Genomic DNA, 21,499 nt, shown 5'->3' on the forward strand with positions numbered 1-21,499 from the left:
TGGGTGGGAGAGCAGCACGCCTGGCCTGGCAGGAGGTAGGCCGTGCTATCTTCTGGCCTGTGTAATAAAGGAGGGAGTTTAAAAATAGCCTTTGAGCTGCAGTGCCGGAAAGGCAGCGAGACGTATAGAGAGGGTGTGTGTTTATCCTACACACCCTGGGCCCGATGCCTGCTGCCACAGGGAGCTGCCCCAAAGCACAGGCACCACTCAGGGCTCAGGGCTGCCTGCCTGGCCTGGCAGTGCAGGGCTGGGGGCAGCCCTGAGCTCTGCCTCACAGGTGCCAGAGCTGCTCAGAGGTGCCCACCCACCAGCCCATCCCAAAGCCATTTGGAAGTGTGGGACATGCACCTCTCCCCCATGCCAGACCAGCATGATGTGTGGCTCCTCCACCCCCCTATATCCAGACAAAGTGGCATCTCTCAGGACAAAGCCTTTCAATAGATCCCCTGCCCTCTGCCCTCTCCTGAACAATGAGAAATCAGGGAATATTGTCCGAGCTGAATAAAAAGATCTAAATTTAGAGTGTCTGATGTGTTCTTGGTTTCCTGCCATAACTCCCCTCCTCCCCGTCCTCCCTCTTCATTGCTTGCTTAGCCTTATGCACAGAAAGGTTTCTGATGGGGTGACATCACCACCAGGACCCTGTCTCCCCAGTGATGAGACAGAGGGGAATTCCAAGTTTGACTCTAGTCTCTGTTTTTGTAAGACAGGGAGGAGGGGAGCACACTGGTTTTTTCCTCACCAGCTTAGATGCGCAGAAAAGGGAGGGAAACCTAAGATCAGGAGAGAGGAAACTTTCTCTCCCACTTCAGCCTCCTCATGTCATGGCCCTGACCTGCCCCAAGCACTGTCCATATGTTTCCATCTGCTCATGGCATCCTCTCCTACAGCTCTGCCACGGCAGTCCCCAGAGCAGCACTGCCCCTGTGCTGTTCCAGCCCCGAAGCTCAAGCCTGCAGGACCCTCACTGTCCTCCCACTTCCCCCAGGTGGGCCCAGCCAGAAGCAAGAATCTCAGAGAGAAGAAATAAAAGCAGAAAAAAGCGTGACAGAACCCCCAGAAATGCCCAGGGGGGAGGGAGAGGAGGGGTGTTATCCAGCAACCTACTCCTGATGTTTAAAAAAGGGACTCCCTTGGGCTCCTGCCTGATAAGTCTGGGTGTCAGGGGAATCTATTCATTTGCTTTCTTTTTTAAACAAAAAGGCCTTCCCACAACCACAGCGAGGAGGGAGCCAACACCTCTTGACAGACATGTCTTAAGTGCACACATGGGAATCCTCTCAGCCTTGCTCCTGGAGAGGAAAAAAGCCTGGACTGCTCCTGACCACATTGCTCGGTGTCAGTGGAAAGGGAAGCACGGGCCAGCAGCATTGTCTGCACAAAGATGGACACCAGCAGCTAACTCCAGCTTGCCAGCATGCCAGTGGGGTGTCTGGAGGTGCAGAGATCTTTTCCAATAGTGGAATCCAGGCAGGTGGGCTGGGACGCTGACTCAAAAGCAAGGAAAACTTTTCTCACCCTCCTTTGGCTTCAAACAGTGTCTCCCAAGAGCTTCCTCTGACCCTCCCCAGCTTGGTCACTGAGCTGACAGGCAGGTGGAACGGGACCTTGAGGCCAGCCAGGCCCTCCCTGCTTTGCTCTCTTTCCCTGGCTGCATAATGTGTCTGGGAGGATTATGAGTCTCTTTTATTATTATTATTATTATTGCTAATTTCCCTTTTGCCAAGTATTCAGGGACAGGGTCTTCAGAATGACAGCACAGCGAGTGTGCCAGGGCCATTGCTGGGACAGGAGAGGGGAGCAGCACCTGGGGCTCACAGGGAAGGGGAGAGCAGCCACAGCCCACCAACACAGTGTGAGCCTGCAGAGAAGCCAAGCAGGGCTGGACCCACTGGAGCAGAGAGAAATGCTCCCCTTCCTTCCCTCTCAGAAAGAGGGAAAAGCGCAGGGGGCTCGGGAAGTGAGAGGGACAGCTGGGACCCCTTTGCTGCTGGAGGCTGAGTTTAGTGCCCATTCCCAGCTCGGAGGGATTGGCAGGGCTGGAGGCTGGGGAATGGAAAAGTTCAGGTCTCCAGTTCCATGTCAGCTGCTGCCAGAAAGCATCAGACTAATGGATGCAGCAGGGTGGGAAGGGAAAATCCAGCACCAAGGCCCCTGGAGAGGAGGCTTCCTACCATGGTCTGGCTTGTCTCCACCAAGAAGAGGGCTGTTCCACAGGAGGGGACACTGCAGGTGTGACTCCAGCCCAGGTGTGACCCCCCTGGTCCAGGTGTAGCTCCTCAGTACCTAAGCAGAGACGGAGATGAGGCTGGAGATGAAGCGACCCACAGAGCAGGTGTCAGGTCTGTCTAGGAAAACTGGCCAGGAAACCAGGACAGCCAGGACAGGAGCAGGCATGGATGCGCCTCCAGCACAGCTGGGCTAAATGGAGTGTAACATCAAGGTGTGTTCTCACACCTCGTGCAGGTCTGGGCTCCGTGGGTGGCTCCTTGTGAAATGCTGGATAACACAGCAGGGTCATGGAACTGGGTGAGGATGGTGGCACAGGACCGGTTTAAGGTCACAGTGCAGGGACAGGGAATTTGGAGCCAGGTTGGGATCATAACTTGGAAGCGGTGCAGGCACATGAATGTGCTTCAGAGACACAGAGCTGAAAAAAGGCTCCCAGAGGCAGGCAGACATGGGGAGGGGTGCCAAGGCCCTGCTGTGGAGAGCCAGGGAGTGGGAGGGGACATGGGAAAGCCAGTGTTGAGAAGCCATAGGGACAGAAAAAGGGATGCAGTAGTACCCTAAGGTCACTGGGGAAGCAGTGGGTGCAAAGTCCATGGCCTTCCCCCAAGAAGGAGGTGTGGGTCTGGGTCACACATAGCCCAGGACCAGGCTCCAGAACAGCTCAGGACTGAGGAGAGCTCAGCTCAGGCCAAGCACAGGCCCAGCATGGTCCAACAGGTGATCAGCACCACCAAGGTGACAACAGGGACAAATTCCAGTCCCAGTCTTAGGCAAGTGAATTTACTGTCAGGAGCAGCAGGAGACAGGGCTGCAGACAAGGCTGCAGCACAGGCCCAAGGGGCATCCTGGACACCAAGCTACCACCAGCTAAAGACTGGAATTCACTTGGAACTACCAGTCAGGATCCAGGACAGCTGAGGACGAGGCTGGGCACAGATACACCTACAATAGAGCTCGGGCCAGGATCTGAGCTGAAATGGACCTTGTATGGGGTGAGGGTCCCAGGTGAGCCTGCCTGTGCTCATGGCACTGCCAAGCATGAGCCATCCCCATGGCAGGATATTTCCAGCCTCTTTAGGGTGTGGGACCTGTAAATCTGTCCCTGCTGAGGCTCACCATCTGGGCAGGATGTTGATTACCTAAACCAGCCAGAGGGAAAAGAGGCTCAAAAGCCAAGACACACCTGAGCAACACGTAATCATGCTGAACTATCCTTGCCTGGCTTCATCCTCCTTTCCCTCACTCTCCCTTACTCTCTGGAATGACAACGCAAGATACTGCCTCCATCTCTGCAACCTATGCCAAGAAACTTTTATTTTTAAATTCACAAACAATGACCTAGCAGCTGGTCCAAGGCTTTTTTTTCCCCTTGCACACAGAGTGGAAATTATATATATATTTAATTAGCTCATCGGAGCTAAATTTCCCTTCCCACCATTCTTCATTAAAGGCAGATGTAAAATGACCCCCGACTCCAATCTCTATTGAAGGGGGTGTGACCCCTTGCCATCTAACAGAAGTTTCCAGAAAGCCAGTTTCTCCCATCCTGCCTCTTTGCTTTGTCCAATTGTTGGTAGAGGGAGCCAAGAGTTTAAAATGCCATTTTGGCTGCCCCTCCATTATCTTGGGCAGACAGAGGGTTGAGATACCTCAGAGAATGGAAAAATCCCGATAAAGGGCTGTGGTACATATATACCCTCACGTCTCACCAGCCCTTGGACCCAGCTGGGATCCAAAGATGCTTTCTTGCTGTTAAAAAAAAAAATATTTTTTTAAAATACCAGCCATCTCAAGTTCTGGCTGGATCTGAAGTAAAGCCCAGCCTACAGGTCTTTGTCTTCGGCACCCAAATATTAGCCCTTTCCTATGCACTCACTGGCAGTGTGCCATTCCAGGACAAATCTCCTCACTTCAGGAGAGGGGGCTGCCTGCCACCTTCACGCACACCACACTGCCACCAGTGCCACCAGTGCCACCAGTGCCAGCAGAGGACTGTGGTCACTGCACGAGGACTGTCTAACACAGGTGCGTGCATTCAACCACCTGAGGCATGGCAAGGGGATTCAGTATTCTCTTCACACCTCTGAAAATTGTGCTGAAAGCTGTAAAACCCTGTGTTTTCTTCATGTTCCCCCTGAAGATATTCCCTGAAGGCATTGCTTTTCTTCTCCTGGCCCCTTTTTTAGGAAAGGTACTGGGCTGACTGCCCTGGTCCCTAAAGTCTGGAAGTGGTAAAAGGAGCATATGTTCCCTTTTTCTGCCCTTTCCAACCTGCCCAGACATTTGTGTGAGCAGCAGGAGACAGAATCCATGGCACACACATCCTGTACAACCGCTGCTCCTCACCTTGAGAAGGGCCTTGTGCTCCAAGGTTCAGCAAGGCCTCCTCCTTTTCCCTGAAGCAGCCAGCCAGAGATACCTGAAACATGGATTTTGGTACCTTTGCTACATCTCAATCTTTCTGCCATCCTTCTTCTCATTGCCTCTCCTCTCCCTGCAATTACTTACGACCTGGATCTGGGCTTGTCTTAACTGAGCAGAAAAGAATAGCATGATGGATGTTTCTGGCATGTTTGGGTGCCACAGTGGCCTGGACTTGACTCCGAGCCATTGGTGGTGGTTGGCTCTTGCTTGGAGAGTGTTCTCCAGGATTTTGAGATGAACAGTCCCTAGATGTGAGTTAGAGCCCCCAGATGCCCCAGACCCCCCAGTCAATCTGCTTGGCACAGGGCCAGGACAGGACATTCCAGATGGGCTGTTTTGGGCCTGGCAGCAAGTGTGGCCTTCTCTGCATGGCTGTGGACCCATACTGGGAATGTCTCAAAGTTTGGGAGTTGTTTGATCACTGCCATAATCTCCTTCAATGTTTGAGCCACAATAGAAGGTCAAGACAGACGTAAAGGCCGGCTCCTGCTGCTGCTCCGGAGTGACTGCGAATAGGTCAGACTTATCTCAAGAAAACACAGCTCCAGGAATGGCACAGACCCTCTTGTCCACCTGTCTGGCCTCTCCTCCCTCACTCACCCCCTGCAGGACTCTCTGCAGGGCTGCCAGGGATGCAGGAATCTCAGCAATGCTGGGCACACAAAGCTCTCTCCAGTGACAATAGCTCCTTCCTTTCTTCCTTCCTTTCTTCCCCCATTCCTCCTTCCTTACGCTATTCCTTCTTGCACATCTGCAGCTCTCACACATTCCCAAAGTTTCTCCCAGTTTCCAGAAGCTCCTGAGCAAAGCCCATTCCCACCCTCCTCCCCCAGCATGGCAAGCCACAGCCGTGCAGGGCAGCCAAGGGGGGGCTTTTGGGGAGGAGGGGTGTCCCCACCAAGCAGCTCTGCTTGGGAACAGACATATTTACATCTCTGTCTGTGACTGAGGGTGTGGTTTCAAAAACTGGCACGAGCCACTTGGAAAAAAGCTTCTGGAGAAAGCAGCTCTCCTGCCTTCTCCCCTCTCCTTCCAGCTGTGCATTCTCTTTTTTTAAAACTTTTTCCCCCCTGGTTCATCCATTTTGCAGGGATTGTTTTCAGCCTGATCAGCTCCAGCTTGCCACCCTGCCACCTGTTCACTCACACTGACATAGGAAGCTGGAGAAGGCACGACCAGGCTGGAGGAACCAGCCCCTTTCCTGCCAGCAGAAGCCAAGACCAGCAGAAACCAATCCTAAACCCACTTGGTCCCGGTCCCTCTCTCTTCATACTGGGAAGTGTCCCCACAGCTTTGTGGGATATATGTACCTGTGGCTGTGCCTCTGAGCTGAAGATGCTCCACACATCTCCAGAAGGCCACATAAGTGTGTGCAGGGCGAATTTTGCTGTATAATTTCTTACATGGGAATGGATGCCATGCAAGTGGCCCGAAGGTTCTCTATGGACTCACATGTGTCCTTATATGGGACACATGGCCTGTGGGATATTCTGTGTTTCTTGTGTGAGGCAGCCATACACACCCTTGCCTTTTCCTAGCCCCAAAAGAGCTGGATGGGGCTGGAGCTGGGAATCAAACCCACACAGGCTGCTTTGTTCTTCTGGGACTCGGCTGGGGGAAGCGAGTCTGGAAGAAGCAGCAGGGTTGCTGTAACCCACTCTCTTCTCCCCCTCCTCCTCTGCCTGTTTCCTGACACAGTTCCTATATAGGACAAGTTGCTGTTGCAATCAACTCTTCAGTTAATGAAACCCTGAATTAACCCCCATTTTCTCCCACTTCTTCAGGGAAACTGCCCAGCAGGCAAAACAAACCCTGGGTATCTGTTCCTGCTCTGAGCGAGGTACATTCCCAAGGACGTGTGTGGGAACTCAGGCTGGAGTGGCCTGCAGGTCGAGGACCAGTTGATAAGGACCTTTAAACCTTTAAACCTTTAAACCCCACTGCACACAAGAGCACAGGGACATTTACCACTCTCATGGAGGATGGTAGGAAGAGAGGGAGGGAAAGGTTTTTGGGATTCCTCCAACAGACAGGGCAGCAGCAGATAAGGGACAGTGAGATCTTTCAGACATTGCCAGCAAGGTGTTTGCTGGCCTCAGACACGCTGGTTCACTGGTGGTCTGAAGGGCAACCTGGCTGACTGGCTTGGAATAAAACACTGGATTGGGAGAGAGGATAGTCCCTTCCTTCTTGAGCTTTTCTGTCAGGTGCAGGGGGACTCCAGCTGCTGGCTTAGCCAGGGGTGGTGAGCACATTTAAAACCTGGCTATGCTGGACTGATCAGGCCATTTTTCCAGTATGGTGTCTTTCCTCATTTAAAGTTTGCACTGAGGTTCCTGCCTGACACTACATGTTTCCAGAGCTATTTTTTTGCCTTTAGCACTGATGGAAATTACCAATCTAGAGATTTCAGTGCACTAATACTATGTATATATTTTCCTGCCTCTTCCTCTGGATTGAGAGGTTGCAGTTTAGCTTGTGGTGGGGCTAGCAAAGTGCCTCTGCCTGTGATGTTCATGCTAGGACACGGAGGGAGCAGACCTCCCTCTCATTTGCACCTTTACAAATCCTAGATTCATCCTGGAGTGGTGCTGACCTCCTTCTGCTGAAGGACTGGGCTTGTCAGGAGTGAGATGTTCTCTGGTGCTGTTTCAGCTCCAGGCAGGGAATTAGCAATGGGTTCTGAATCATAAAGACCTGTGATTTTTGCTGAGAGGTGGTGCTGGGTAGAAATGTCAAACTTGGACTGATGTTTCTGTAAAAATGCAGGGAAGCTGGAAGGGGCCTGGGGGAGGGATCATGAGTTATATGGAACAGATCCTTTGGTCCTGCACGGCATTAGCACTTTAGCAACAATGGTAATATTCATCATCATCACAGCATTCAGATAGCAATTTCCATCTTGCAACTGCTGTGTGCGCACTGACTCATTTATTTCCCTTGGTGAGACAGGGAGGAATTGTTATGCCATGGCTGAGATGTGGGGAAGCAGACGTCCCAAGCCCTGCAGAGAGGGTCAGTCATGGGGTGCAGTTGATAAAATGGTCCCTGCCTTCTAGCTCCACATCCAAAAGACTCTGTGTGAAGAGTGCCCTCTACAACACAGCTACACTGTCACGGTACCCCAGCCACAAAGCATTTGATGAATCAAAGCGTGCATCTCTCCCAAACTATGTGAGATTTTTTTCCTAGCAAAGCTGTTTTGGTGTGTGGGCACATGGGAAGTATTTTACCACCACTGTAAGCTCCTGAAGTCCTGTTATGGGCTTTAATTCCCAGTGCTGGTGTTCTGGCACCTTGCAGTGGGACTAAAGGGGCTAAGAAGCGTGTCTGAGCCCGGAGCCGCCCTGTGACGCACAGGCCACCGAGTGCCATGGAAGGCTGGAGCCTTTTCCCAGGCTGCCTCCCCCGCTCCCAGCTGTGCCGGCCGGACCCTCTCTGCCGGGATGGGACGGCTGTGTCCGTGGCTCTGTGTCACCGCCGGCTCTGTGTCACCGCCGGCCGTGCCTGCCCCCGTCAATAGCAGCCTTTGTCCCGGGAAAGGTCACCCAGGCCAGGCACGCAGGGTGCAGCGAACGGGGAGGCTGCTGCTGGGACAGCTGAGCGTGGGGAAGGGAAGAAGGGGCAGAGGGCACAGGGGATGAGGGCATGGAAGGGGCAAGGACGTCGGAGAAGGTCTGGGTTGCTCCTGCTTGGGGGAGGTTTGGTGTCCACACGCAGGAGGAACTGGCTGATTTCCACAGGGCTACGCTTGCATTTGTGTGGGCAGCACCTGGACCCTTGTTGGGACATATCTGACACCATAAAGCTCAGGGCTTTCCTTGACAATCTGCTTTTCCCATAGCTAGCTGTGCTTTTCTCTTCCCATCCCGAGCGCAGCGCTTGCAGGGCTTTAATGGCTTTAGCACCGCACCTACAGCCACAGCACCTGATCTCCTCTTACACCGTCAGTCCCCAGACAAGGGCCGTGATTTACTCTGTCTGACCTCCTGCTGCGCCACACGGTGAAGGAATGTCCTCTGCACGGGATCCCATCACCTTTGTCACCCTTATCATCCCAATGAAGTGCCACGCTCATAGTGCCAAGGATTTTTACGCCTGTTGAGCAAGACCTTCGCTCCCTGGCCTGTTAGCATTGGATCATTTGTGCTTTTTTCTGAAGCTTCACAAAGAAAGTGGGGCTGGAGCCATTCTGGCAGTCATTTCCTTTCCCCTCATCCCAGCTCTCTGGAAAACACACTGGAATTTCAGTAACAAATATTCCTCCAATTTCACATTCAGATGTCTGGGTCGTGAGTCCCACCCTGGTTTCTGAAACACAGGCTTTACCAGTCCAGAATGGGTGTCTGCCTCACCAATTCCAGCGAGGATATCCATGAAACCACTCACAAAGTCAAAGCAATTGCCAGCATTTTTTCCTAATCTATTCATAGTTCTGTAGGGTTTTAGTCAATGCTCTGGAAGCATATGCCATTGGGTGATCATCTTGCATTTGAACAGCTGCTAATCTCTGCAAATTTGCATTCACCGGGTTTTTTTAGCCTCCTCCTTAATCTCAAGGCACTTGGTTTTGGGGTTTCTGTAACAAGTATTTTTTCTTTTTCCAAAGCAGTTCTCATTATCAGAGGGATCACCCTGGGACAACCATTCTCCAGGGAGAAGAGAATGGAGATAAATTAGAGATGCGTTTAATTTTAATTCATTTAACATGCCCAGGATGAGCTGGAGGGTAGGCAGGGCAGCAGGCAGGGAGACAGAAGAGTGAGAGCAGTTTGCCCCTGGGTACCTCTTGAGAGAGCCTGGCTCATTACATTATGAGACATCCTCATTTAGGAAAGATCACAGACCTGGGTTTGCCCCAGACCCTGTGGAACCTCACTGTGCCCCTGGATACGCCTGCAAATCTCCACAAGGCTTTGGGATCCTTCTTCACAAACTACAGCCTCACAACACTCTCCAAACCCTTCTTTGGGGAATAAAGAATAAGCGGGGAGGCAGAGCTGCTCTTCCAAGCTCTGCCTGCAGAAGGAGGTCCAGCAAAGCAGAGACCCTGGCTGTGCAGAGCTCTGTGCTTGCAGGAGCTGGTAAAGCCTCCAGAGCCCCACTGCCCCTGGCTGAATCTGCTCGAACCTGCCCCTGTGCTCTGCCAGGCTTCTCTACATTGGCACCGTCTCCTGCTCCACCGAGAAAGAAGGGGACTTTCCCAGGCATTCATTCTCCTGTAACGGCACCAAAAGGAGGCAGCTCTGAGAGCAGGCTGCTCTCAGCTAGGAGATTCCCTCTGCAAGGAGACTGGTGGCTGCAGAGATCAGGGCCAGAGTCGCTCTCTTTGGCTGGTATCTTCTTCAGGCTCCAGTTGTGATTTCTGATCAATTTGATTCCAAACCAGCCTATCAGCCATGGGCATTTCTCAACTCTCAAGTCCTTCATATTCTTTGTATGTTCTTTGAGACGCCTCAGTTACCAAGAAGAGGGTCAATCACAACATCCAACATGGAAAAACTGAGTTGAAATATTTGCACTTTCTTTGACTTTGGCTCTACACAGATTTTCTCCCCCAACCCTGTGCTGAACAGACCCTTTTATTTTGATTGATTTATTACCACTTCATTGGAGGTTTGCCTACCTAAAATCCCAAAGGTGCTGTCAGAAAAGGGCAAAAATTATGCAAAATTAAACATTTTCTTCAGTGTATTCATAATCCTGAGATCCTGTTGCCAAAATGAAGTGGTTTAGAGTCATATGAGATGTCTTAGAGTATCTGAGACACATGAAGGGGGCTGGCAGATCTGCCGTGGAAGTTACTGGAGCCCAAGACCGTCTGGAGTAGCAGCTGGGGGCCAGGCAGGATACACTGCTGCATCTAAAATGAAACTGGAAACCAATATTTGGGCAACTGCATCAAACCACAGCTGAGTGAGTTGTGAGTGTATCCCCAACCCAAGAGAAACAACCTCAGGATGAAGACAAATCTGAGAACTGAACAAATGTGGCACTACCAAGCCTTGCAAGCACCCTGTCTTCTCTGCCAAATCAAATCCAGTTCTTGCACTAACACTGAATTGAGCTGCTTGTCAGATCTGCTACAAAATAATTTCATCCCCGCTCAGGCTGGCCATCTGTTCACTCTTTGGATTCACATGATTTTATGCCACCACTCTGTAACCTGATGATCAATAGCTTCACCATTTCAGGCAGCTGCCGTGCTGTGTAAAATCTGTCCCAAGCGCTCTGCTTGCAGGCATGGGTGCAAGGGGCCTTGAGATTCCATGATGATGTTGACCAGCATTTTTCCCTGCCTCTGCCAGAATGGAGCACGGGTCTCCTTCACATCTGCCTCTCCCCCATGCGGTGTCAGGGACTATTTCAGCTCTTCTGCCTGCCCTGAGGACCTCACTGCTACAGGGGCATCCAACCTGCCCTCAGCCCACCAGCCTGACCTGCTCTGCTTCTGTGGAGGGTTAATTGGGAGGGATAATTGCGTTAGGCCATGTGGAAGCACCCTGCCGCTCGCTGCAGGGCTGATAAGAGCCTGAGCTTTATTCCTTGGCCTCAGTTACCTGCTGTGGATCGAGGGTCCTGTGGCTGGGGCCAGCAGGCATTGTGTGTTCTGCCACCTGTGTGTGCTGGGAGCACACGAAACCACGGTGCTCCCAAGGCAAAGCAAAGGGCTCTCAGTTACCTGGGGCTCGTTGGTGTGTTGGATGAGGCTTCCAAAGCCCACAGGGGCTGTGGTGGACACTCAGTGAGCACAGAGGTTCAGTTATGGAAGGGAATGTGTCCCTAAGGGTGTCTGGAGAGCTGCGGGGCCAGGAGCCCCCATCACATCCCCACGGGGGTGGGAGTAGGGAAGGAGAGGCCCCCTGAGGAACAACGGAGCATTGAGCTGCTGCCCTATCTCTCCAGGGGAGGGAAGCGGAAAGGTGATAAGAGCCCTCTCAGATGAGGAATTCCTTCTCACTTTCCCCTTTCTGTTTGCCTTTCTTCAGAGAAAATGTGGGTCCTGGGCAGCTTACCTGGGTGCTGAGCTGCAGCAGAAGGGGCAGCCACAGCCACCTCGTCCCTCCGCGTACCCCGGGACCCAGGGCTGCCACTGTCTCTGGCAGGTTCCCACAGGAGCAGTCCAGCCATGGCCCCTCTCCTTCCCCACCACCTGAGCTGTGCCCTCCAGCCTGCTTGCCTGACACCCAGTAGCTGTAACCTGAGGAGCAATTCGGAAAAAGGGAGCAAGATAATGGGCAGTAAAGCCTAGGCTGATAAAGGTGGCAGAATATTTGGGTAGCATTTCACAGCACAGGCACTAACCTCCTGAGAGGGAGCAGGAAGCACCAGAATGCCTGCCCATGCTGTCCCCAGCCTGGGCTGTGCAGGCTTTGCACAGCCAGGCCATGACCTTAATTCTCAGAGGCCCTGGGTCTGTCTCCTGCCCCCACAGATGGGATGGGTTTGAACTGAGCAGAGCTCTGGGAAGAGAGGCACAGAGAAGCAGCACTACCAAACTGTAAGTCCCTTCTGTGACTGTGTGAACAATCTCCAGAAGGAGAGGCTGATTTCCAGCTGCCTTTTCTAAACTGAGCCACTCTGACTGCTTAGTCCAACCCCCTTGTCCTCTGCATGGCACAGCCCAGAAAATCTTGCTTGCCAAGCCTTTTCCCCAGCCCATGTTTTTGTGGCTGTGGTGCCTTCAGTGACCAGTCCTTGCAATGTGGCACAGCGAGGTACAAGCGTGTTACGAGATCCCTGGGAAGTGGGAAGAAGATGGGAGACTTGCAAGCAGTCAGACCCAGCGTCCTCTTTTCTGCAGAGAAGCTCAGCTGCACAGTGCTTGGGAGCCCCAGAGCAGGACTGGGCTTGTCTCCTCAGCAGATGTGACTGACAAGGTTTGTCTGGAGAGTTGGGCTGTGGTGGTGCCCCAGCTCCACACCTTCCTGCCTGCACCCCCTCGACAAGAGCTGGGACATGGATCATTGAGTCTGGCAGCTCGAGAGGGACACCCTGTCAGCTCAAGGTGGCACAGACATCCAGGTCAGGGTCTACCCATTGGTGTGAAGAAGAAAATGAGAGGGAAAAAAACAATGAGAAAAGCATGGGTAATGGAGAAAGACTAAAGCATGAAGCTGGTGTTTTATCCTTGGCCTGGGCTCAAACCTTTGGAGCAGGAGAGGGATCCTTACTCTGTCCAGAGGAAGCTCTGGGAGTGTCCCTTTGGTGCTGGAAGGGATCACAATTTGAATTCAGTCCTTTTAGGAAGGGACTTCTTAAGCACAGCTTCCAGTGGGATGGCTTGGAGATTTCTCTGCTGCTGGGATCACCAGTCCTCGTCACTCGGTGATGGGTAACGTCCCCTGTGGTGCTGCAGCTGGGACACACACGCTGGGATGCCCAGGGATGGCTTCTTGTCCCTCAGCCACCCTGGCCTCTGATTCATTCCTGCTGTTTGCTGCCAGTCCTTGCCAAAGGGAAGGCTGAGGAGAGCATGGGAAGAGAGGGTGACTCATCCTTAAAGCCCAGGTGGCTGTGCTAGCTGAGGGACACCTGAAGGCTTCCGGCATCACAGGAAAGCGGTAGGAAGGGCAAACATTCCCAGAGAAGCCATGCAGAATAACGGCAGGAGAACAGGGTTTCCCTGCTGCATTGTGTGCCGGTGCATCTGGGAATCTCATCAAGCCCACGCGGCAGAGTGAACTCAGAGCCAGCGTGGGAAGGCAAGCCCAGAGCCTTTGTCTGCCCTCAAATCCACTCAGCCATTGCTCTGGCTCCCTGTTGTGCTGCCAGGGCTGGTAACCACTAAGTGGCATCCCCAATCCACTTGCGGTGGGATGGGGAGGGAGGATGGTCCCTAGGAATTACGCTCCTGAAGGTGCAGCCATTCCTTCACCAGGATCTGTCACCTCCCTGCCACTGCCACCCCCGTGCCAGCACATCCAGAGACCAAATGCTCAGGGGAAGAGGGGAGGACACATGATTTGGGAGAGCAGAAAAAAGGCAGGAGGGACAAGAAGGATGGATGAGGGCAGTGGAGATGGTGGTGCAGTTGAAGGAAGCTGGAGCCAGCCAGGGATAGCTCGGGGCTGGGTTTTGGAGAAGTAGATGAGATGGAGGTGGAACGACTGCTAATGAATACTGTATTCGACCTGGCAATTGAGACAGATCGTACACAAGATTAGAGGTCATGGAAAGTGTATTACAAGCTTTGCATTGCTTTTATTCACTGGAGACTTTTGGAAAAACAAGCAGGAAGGCAGCACAATGGGTCCCCCAGCTACAGACATCTCAGCACACATTTGAAAGACAATGGAGAAAACTATTAACTCCAAGAGTCCTCTATCCTGTCTCCAGTAAGATACATTCCTTGTTTGGCCTGGATAGGAACTAGGGATCAAACAGACAAAGCCAATTAAAAAAAAAATTGTAAAAATTTCTTCAGGGGAAAAAGGGGGTTGGGTAGAGGGGAAGGATGACGCAGCTGCCAGGATCAAGCACAGCCTGAGTAGGGGCCTTCAGCAGATGTTGACTGGCAAAGGAAGGCAGGTTTGCACATAGCCTGCTGCTGTGGGGTCTCTGTGTCCTGGACATGGAATGCCTTGTTTTGGTCTGGCTGCTGATTCCCAGCACCCCCAGCCAGGCCTGCAGAGCGATCCCATCCAGCCCCAGAGGGTTCAGGCTCTGGAGAGCAGCAAGGAGGGTCCTGGGGACCCTCAGCTTCTCTTCTCACTCTGGCACTTGGCCTTGACTGGAAGGGCAAGGTCAGAAGCACCCTTGCTTGAGGTGTCCACACAGGTCTCTCCAGGAGGGAAATCTGCATCCTGTCACCTGTCTTAATTAGAGAGATTATCTAATGAAATTGCTCTTCCATCAGCATTCCTCTTTCTGATGACAGATGGTGGCTTCCTTCCTCAGGAACCAGCAAAGCTGTGCATCTCTCCAGTTCTGCCACATTCTTGCTCATGACCACAGCCCCCTCTCTTTGGATAACCACCAGCATTGCACAGGGCTCTGCTGTGGATTTTAAGGTTCAAACAGTCCCATTTGTCCACTGGGTGACTGAAGGGGCCCTAAGGGGCTTTCCCTGCCTGAGGTGACCTGAGTCCTTCAGCCATAACTTCTCTGCTAGACAGAGGCAGGCCAAGAAGCACGGGCACAGCCCCTCAGGCCTTCTGATCCCTGTGCTGGCAGGGCTTCCCCCACCTCCCTGGGAAATTCCTGCTGGGGTTCACAGTTACTTCAGCAATGGCAAACTCTTGCTTAGATGGGCAGTGGAATTGGACAGTCTACTGTGCTTGAAGGGTTCAGCAGGATGTTCAGGCTGGCTCCTGCTTCCTCTGCTGCTGCAGCACAAGCCTGTTTGCTCTTCCAAACCCCAAAACCCATCACATTGTCTCTTTGGCCTCTTGCAGGTCAGCAATCTCGTAACCCTGCCATTACACCACCCCCTGCTCAGCCTTGACCCATGTTTATCCTCTTTGTTTGGGCTTAGAAGGTTTCACTTGCTGCTTCTCATGTTGAAATGAAAGAAAAAGGGGCAGGGGGAAACCAGTGCTGTAGTCAGAGGAAGGCCAGGAGCAGTGATGGAGCTGGGGAGAGGTTTGGGGCAACCTCTCCTGCTGCAAGCGACCCTCTCACCCCTGCTCCCCATGGAGCCCTGGGGAGCTACTGTCACATCTTGGCTCTGGAGGAGAGGGGATATCCTTAACATAATTTCTTAAGGTATTTTGGCCAAGCATCCTGTCCCCTCTTCCTCTCCCTGAGTTCCTGTCATCTGCAATGGCCAGTGACCTCAGCTTGCACAACGGGCTGTTGAATTCAGAGACCATGAAACCTCCCCATGGCTCCTTCGGGGCCTGTGGGCTACTTGGTTCATTTCCTAAGTCTAGAAATAACCTGTTATTTCAAAAGATCCATCCAAACCTTGAAATTAGCCTCCTTCAGAGTGCTGTTTTTGTTGTTTTGACTCACATCCCCCCTTCCTGCCCCAGCCTGGAAGGTCTCAGACCCTAATTTAACCATGGGTTAGTGGGGTGCTGTGAGGCTGCAAAGCACTGGAGAGTCTCTTGTTGAACAGATTCTCCCTGGAGAAAAACAAAGGTTTTGCCATTCCCTACCTTCCCAGCTTTCCATCACATACCTCAGCTATCCATTTCCATGGCCCTCTACCCCTCAAGCTTGGTTTTGGGGGTACCTCAGTCCCAGGAGGTGCTCTGAGATCCTACTCAATTCCCAGCATGGTCTCTGGAAGAGAAGTCTCCCCCAAAAGACCCCTGCTGTAGCCCCCATTCAGTACATGCCATTGCTGCTCTCCCCTTCCCTGCACACCCTTCCATGTGTCCTTTCCCAGCCCTGCTCCTGGGCACACATGACAGTCCCAGGTTTGTCCTGCAGTAAAATGTGCCTCCATCCCTGCTCTCCAAGACACCCCAGCCCCTGACTACATCCCTGGGAGCACCTCATCTTCATGATTCCCAGCCCTCCTGAGCTCGGCAGGCTCACCCCTCCTCCACCTCTTGCCCCAGGAAACGCTGCTCAACACGAGGAGCAGCAGTGCTGGATCCTGCTTCCAGATCAGCATTTATCTCATGCTGGGCTCCATCCCTCAGAATCCAACACACATCCTTAAACCTTTTGTATTCTGCATAAACATCTTTGCCCAGACCTCCTAAAGGGCCAGGCAGGAGAGGAAGCAAGAGTCTCCAAGAGCGTGAAGCGTTTGCGTCATGGCCGTATCCCCCATCCCTCAGGATGCCGACCAGTCTGGCTGTGCAGCACTGCATGGGGCTGCACGGGGAGCAGCATGAGGTAGGTAGGGTTGGAATGTGTGTGAAAGGCCAAGATGTGCCAGTGGTGGATGCACAGCATAGATTTCCTACATCCTGAGTCCCCAGTTTTCCACCTGGCTCCCTCAGAGCATCCCACAGGACACTCCACACCTGCAGCATCCTCCCTGTGACTGGAAGCTCAGGAACCACCCACTCACCGTGGCTTTCCCTGCCTTCCCTGCCTGCCTGGCAGAGCTGGGCCTCTGGATTCACACATGCAGAGTGAATGTGGCCCATGCAGGAGGAAGAGCAGGTGTGGATAAATTTGGAGCATAAGGAGGCGGAAGGGTCCTCGCAGCCTTGGAGGAAACCAGCTGCCAGTGCTGGGGTGGCTCAGGGGAGGCAGCAGCAGCAGAGCACAGGGCAAGATTGCAGGAGCTGGGGGAGGCTCAAACGAGGAAGTTAGTGAAAAGCATCTGGAGATTTGAGGTCAGGTAATTCCTCATATAGCAGTTCCTGCACCGCTCTGGGAACGGACAAACAAGGCCTTCCTTCCTCCCAGCTTCCTCCTCCTCAGCAGCTCTCCTTTTCAGGAGAGGCAGGCAGCCAGCCCTCTCCTCCCACATGGCTGGCTGCATCCCTGGGGTGACTCACCTGGGCCTTGCTGTGCTCCAGGGCTGAGCACACCTCCCTGCCCGCCGTGGGACGTGTCAGCAGTGTGGGCACAGGGACGTGCCCGGGGCCACAAAGGGCAGCAGAGGGTGGTGTCCTGCCGTGGCACAGGCAGCAGCTGGCACTGCTCCGGGCAAAAGCTGGAAAGCACCTGCCAGCCTCCCAGTGCAGTGAGGTGTGGCTGCTAATTTAGGCTGGGAAAGCACAGGAGGATGGATCTGAAATCTCCCTGCAAAGCTGCGGAGGGCACTCAACCAGGTGTCAGCTCCAGCACTGGTGAGCCCAAGTGGTGCTGCTATTTTAGGAATGTATTCTTTTTCCCTGCTAGGCTATTTTTGGAGGCTGAGTAGGTACCAAAAGGACCCAGATATGTTGCAGATAAGGGACTGATGACATTTTGACGCTTATGTTCCAGCCACAAACACTGCTGACAAAGGCAGACCCTGGGGATTGGAGGCACTCCTGGCAGCAGCAGCAGCATCCTGGCTGTGCTGCCCTTTCTGCAGGCAGCAGGGTAGGGGTGCTGTAAGCTTGCCCCCAGCAGTGCTGCCCCAAATGGTTCCGTGGTCCCCAGTGTCCCACAGCACCACTCAGCTTCATGAGATCACTGGGGGGGAAATCCTCCTCCCTGGCTCTGGAGCAGGCAGTGCACATGCCATGGGGATGGGATCATGGAAGGGAGGGGGTTCTACATCTGATGGAGCTGGAATGGCCTCTCACTCCTGAGTCACAGAAGGATCTGAGATGTGACCGCTGCTCCTTGTAACAGAAAGTGTGTCTACGCTACTTACAGGTACATATGCTCTTCGTGGAATTAAGGATATGGGAGCTGGATGGGGCGAATTACCTTGGCACAAGTGTGTTGAGGAGAAGGCTGTGTCCACTGTCATCACACTCCACTGCCACAGGCAAGGCCAGGACTTAGAGAGCATCCCAGCCCTGCCTGGCTGAGGCACTTGCGCCCCATAGGGCCAGCGGCTAGAAGACCCAAGGGCTTTGTTCTGTTCCAGGAGAGTGGATTTCCTGCCCCAGAGCCACATGAAAGATCCCTTGGCACTTGGGATGCAGCACTCCTGACCTGCACCTTCGAGAGAGGAAGCACATGGGGCTTCCCAAGGACCTGGAAGGTGCCATGGATGGGGATGAGGACAGGGCAGCTTGTGACCCTGCTAAGCAGGGGTTTGCATGCTCCTCCTGGCCCTGGGTGAGATGGATGCCGGCCCCTCTGACCCTTTTACTCAGAGTTTCCTTTTGTGCCTGTGGGACAGAGGGCCTGTTGTGTGTGCAAGGCGTGGGGACAGCCCCCTGGCACTCAGGGTGCTGGAGGGAGAGCTCTGAGGCAGCGGTGAGGCAGGCGCCCACGCTGCCAGCGAGTGTTGTGCTGTTCCCATGGCCACCATACCAGCCCCAGCTTTTGCAGCAGCTGGGGATAGAGTAAGGGACATCCCCCCAGGTCATCCCCTCCAGGGCTTCTCCATGGCAAGAACATCAGGCAGTGTTAGTTCACAGCTGCCTCCTCTCGTCACCCAGGGATCCCCCGAGGTCTCTTTGCGGCGCAGAATTCAGTGCAGGAGGTTGGGCTGGGGAGATGGAGGTGCAGTGTGCTGGAGGGATGTGAGGTGTGCCATAAGCTGGGACTGAGACTACTTGTCTGGGCTGTCTCCAGCACAAGCCCATGTCTAACTCCTTCTGAATGTCTTTGTTCCCCTCAGTGGCGTCAGCAGCTCTTCGCTCCCTCCAGGAGATGATTCTGCTTCCGTCGCTAGCGTTTCCTGTGTTTCTCCCCCCTCACTCCCGTAGAGCCAGGCAACACCAGCACAAAAACAGGATTCGAGTGGCTGGAGAATTATCCTGATAACAATGACCAAGGAGACAGTCCTCTGGACGGGACCCTCCCTAGAGTCAGTCCTCCCCACAGCTCACACCAACCTTTGGCACCCCCTTCTTCCCTGCTCCCGTGGCTACTCGTGCACAGGGGGGATTTCAGGCAGGGGAGTGAGCAGACAGAAAGGGGAACTGCTCCTTGCTGGCAGATCCTTACATCCCCACACCTTGGCCATGGCGGCCAGGCAAAGCAGCTCTGACACTGTCCCCACAGTCCCCAGCTGCTGTCCACATCACTGGTCAGCAGAGCAGCAAGGTACTGTGCCATGCTCTCCCTTGCCATCCCAGCTCCTTTTCCCAGGGAACAGAGCATTTCTGGGGAGCAGGCAAGGGTAATTGCAATCTGTCTTAATCCATGAAGAGAGCTGAAGGCAGCTCTGGCTTACAGGTGGGACCAAGGGAGCTAATGCCTGCAGATGGGCTCCCATGCAGCAGCAGTCCTGGACCTGTGTGTCCGCCTCTCCACCCAGGCATGCCCAAAGGAGAGCTGGGATTGCTTAGCATCCCACATGCAGATCTGAAATCCACGGAACCCTCGCTCACGGCCCTCACACATCCTGGATCTCCTGAAGGAGGTCCCATCCCCAGCTGCTGGCCACCCCTTCCTGCCGAGGCGCTGCCGCCCTCCCCGCGCTGCCGGCACAGCTGGGGCAGGGAGCAAGGGGCCCGAGCGAGCGGCTGATGGTGCCTGGAGCGAGCGAAGGAGCACATGCACAGACTGATCTGCTGGCAGGGCTGGAGGCAGCAACAAGCACTGGGAAGGAGCTGCAGAGCTGCAGTGCAGCTGGAGCCTGAAGAAGGTGCATCTGCAGCCACGCTCCAGCTTGTTGAACAAGCTGGGTCCGTGTCTGCGCCGCCCTCCCCCTCCCAGGTGCTGGGCTTGTCCCTGACCGAGTGCTCCCTTTGCTGCGCACAGCAGGGACCTGCAGTCTGACAGGGGGACAGCAAAAATTACTCCATGTGCGCCCAAGGGACACCCCTCTGGCTTTATGGCCTGGAAACCTTTCCACTGTGCCCCTCTCTAACACGGCATCTGCTTCCCACCGGGGCTCTGGGTACCTTGGAGGTGGTACAACCCGAGAGAAATTGAGGAAGTCCTGGCTGCTGCAACATCCAGCGAGCACCAGACTTGCAGAGCTGATGGAAGGAGCAAGACAGTGCCTCCAGCCTTACTGCTTCCTCCAGCCTTACTGGACCTTCCAGCCTCAGCCCTGGCCTTGCTGTCCCTCCACTGCCCTGCTCTGTAGATGCCCAGCAGATGTGCTGGGCCTTTGGAGCAACTGGTGGGATTGAGGCCAAGTGTAGACAGGAGTTGGTCCTGTCAGGGCCAGGGGGTTGTGATTCCCTTGTTACCATCAGTGCTGCTGAACCATAAATTCCTGGCAAGGGAGGAAATCTGATTTTTGGCCAACACAGGAGGTCTCTGACCAACAGAGGCAGGAAATAGCTACGGTGAGTGAATAAATAAATGGTGCAACTGTAGCTCTGCCTTACATGGTCTTCATGGGGAGTTTTCCTTTGTTTTTCAGGTTGGCTATTTATACCGCAGAGCGTGAAAATGATGTCAGCAAAGCCTCTGCTCCTCGCCACAAAGAAAACCAGACTTCAGAATTTTTGCAGGGCTGAGAGTCCTCGTTGAGCAGAAAGGTTCAGAGGCTGTTCACAAGGCTGGTGGACCTGGCAGGAAACACCAGCTGCCATGCAGCTCCCGAGGAGTCCCCTCTACTTCCACACATCCAGCTCAGGGGGACAGTGGTCCCAAACCCATTTGAATATGGCTCTGCCCTATAAAAGCCCATCTTGCCTAAAATGTACTCACAACCCCCTCCCAGAACCCCTTCACAGCCTCCCTTTTCTCACTGTCTCTCTTTTGCTCCCTTTTTTTCTATCCCATTCTCCATTGCAGCCTTTAAGGGTTTTGCCTCCTGCCTGCTCATCCTGACAATGTTGGTCCAAGTCTACCCTGGAGGATAGGAGAAGAAGGAATGGGGAGTTTTCCTTGTGGAATGTTGCTGCTCCCCTGGGAAATCCCAGGAGGTATTTCGGAGAGCCAAACCCCAAGATGGGTCATCCCCGTGCTCAGAGGAGGTAGGAAAGAACAGACTCAGCCCAGAAGAGGAAAGTCCACCAAGTCCAAGCTGAGCTTGTTCAGCTGTGGATGGTGGGCAGCAGCGGCCATGCTTTGGGAAAGGAAAGGAGGAGTAAAACTTTCCTTCCCCCCGCGTCTGTCCCCTGCAGTTAGGAGTGGCTACAACAAGCCCACACGAGTCGGAGTCGCTTGGGTGCCAGCAGAGCCTCGGTGGTGTCCATGGGCAGGGGCGGCCGCGGGCTGGGAAGGGAAAAGCCAACACGAGTTCAAGGATTGCCGGTGTACTTGAGACAAGAAAAACTCTTTCTGGTGACACATGCATCAGGTGTTTCCAGACGATAACAAAACCTGCCTGAGGTCATCGATATTTAATTAGCAATGAGCTCCGGTTAAACATTATCCCGGGGGCAGGAGGGAGGGGAAAAGGTGCTGAGTTGGAGAGAGA

Source organism: Camarhynchus parvulus, chromosome 1A (assembly GCF_901933205.1).
Source record: "Camarhynchus parvulus chromosome 1A, STF_HiC, whole genome shotgun sequence".
NCBI classification, from domain to species: Eukaryota; Metazoa; Chordata; class Aves; order Passeriformes; family Thraupidae; genus Camarhynchus; species Camarhynchus parvulus.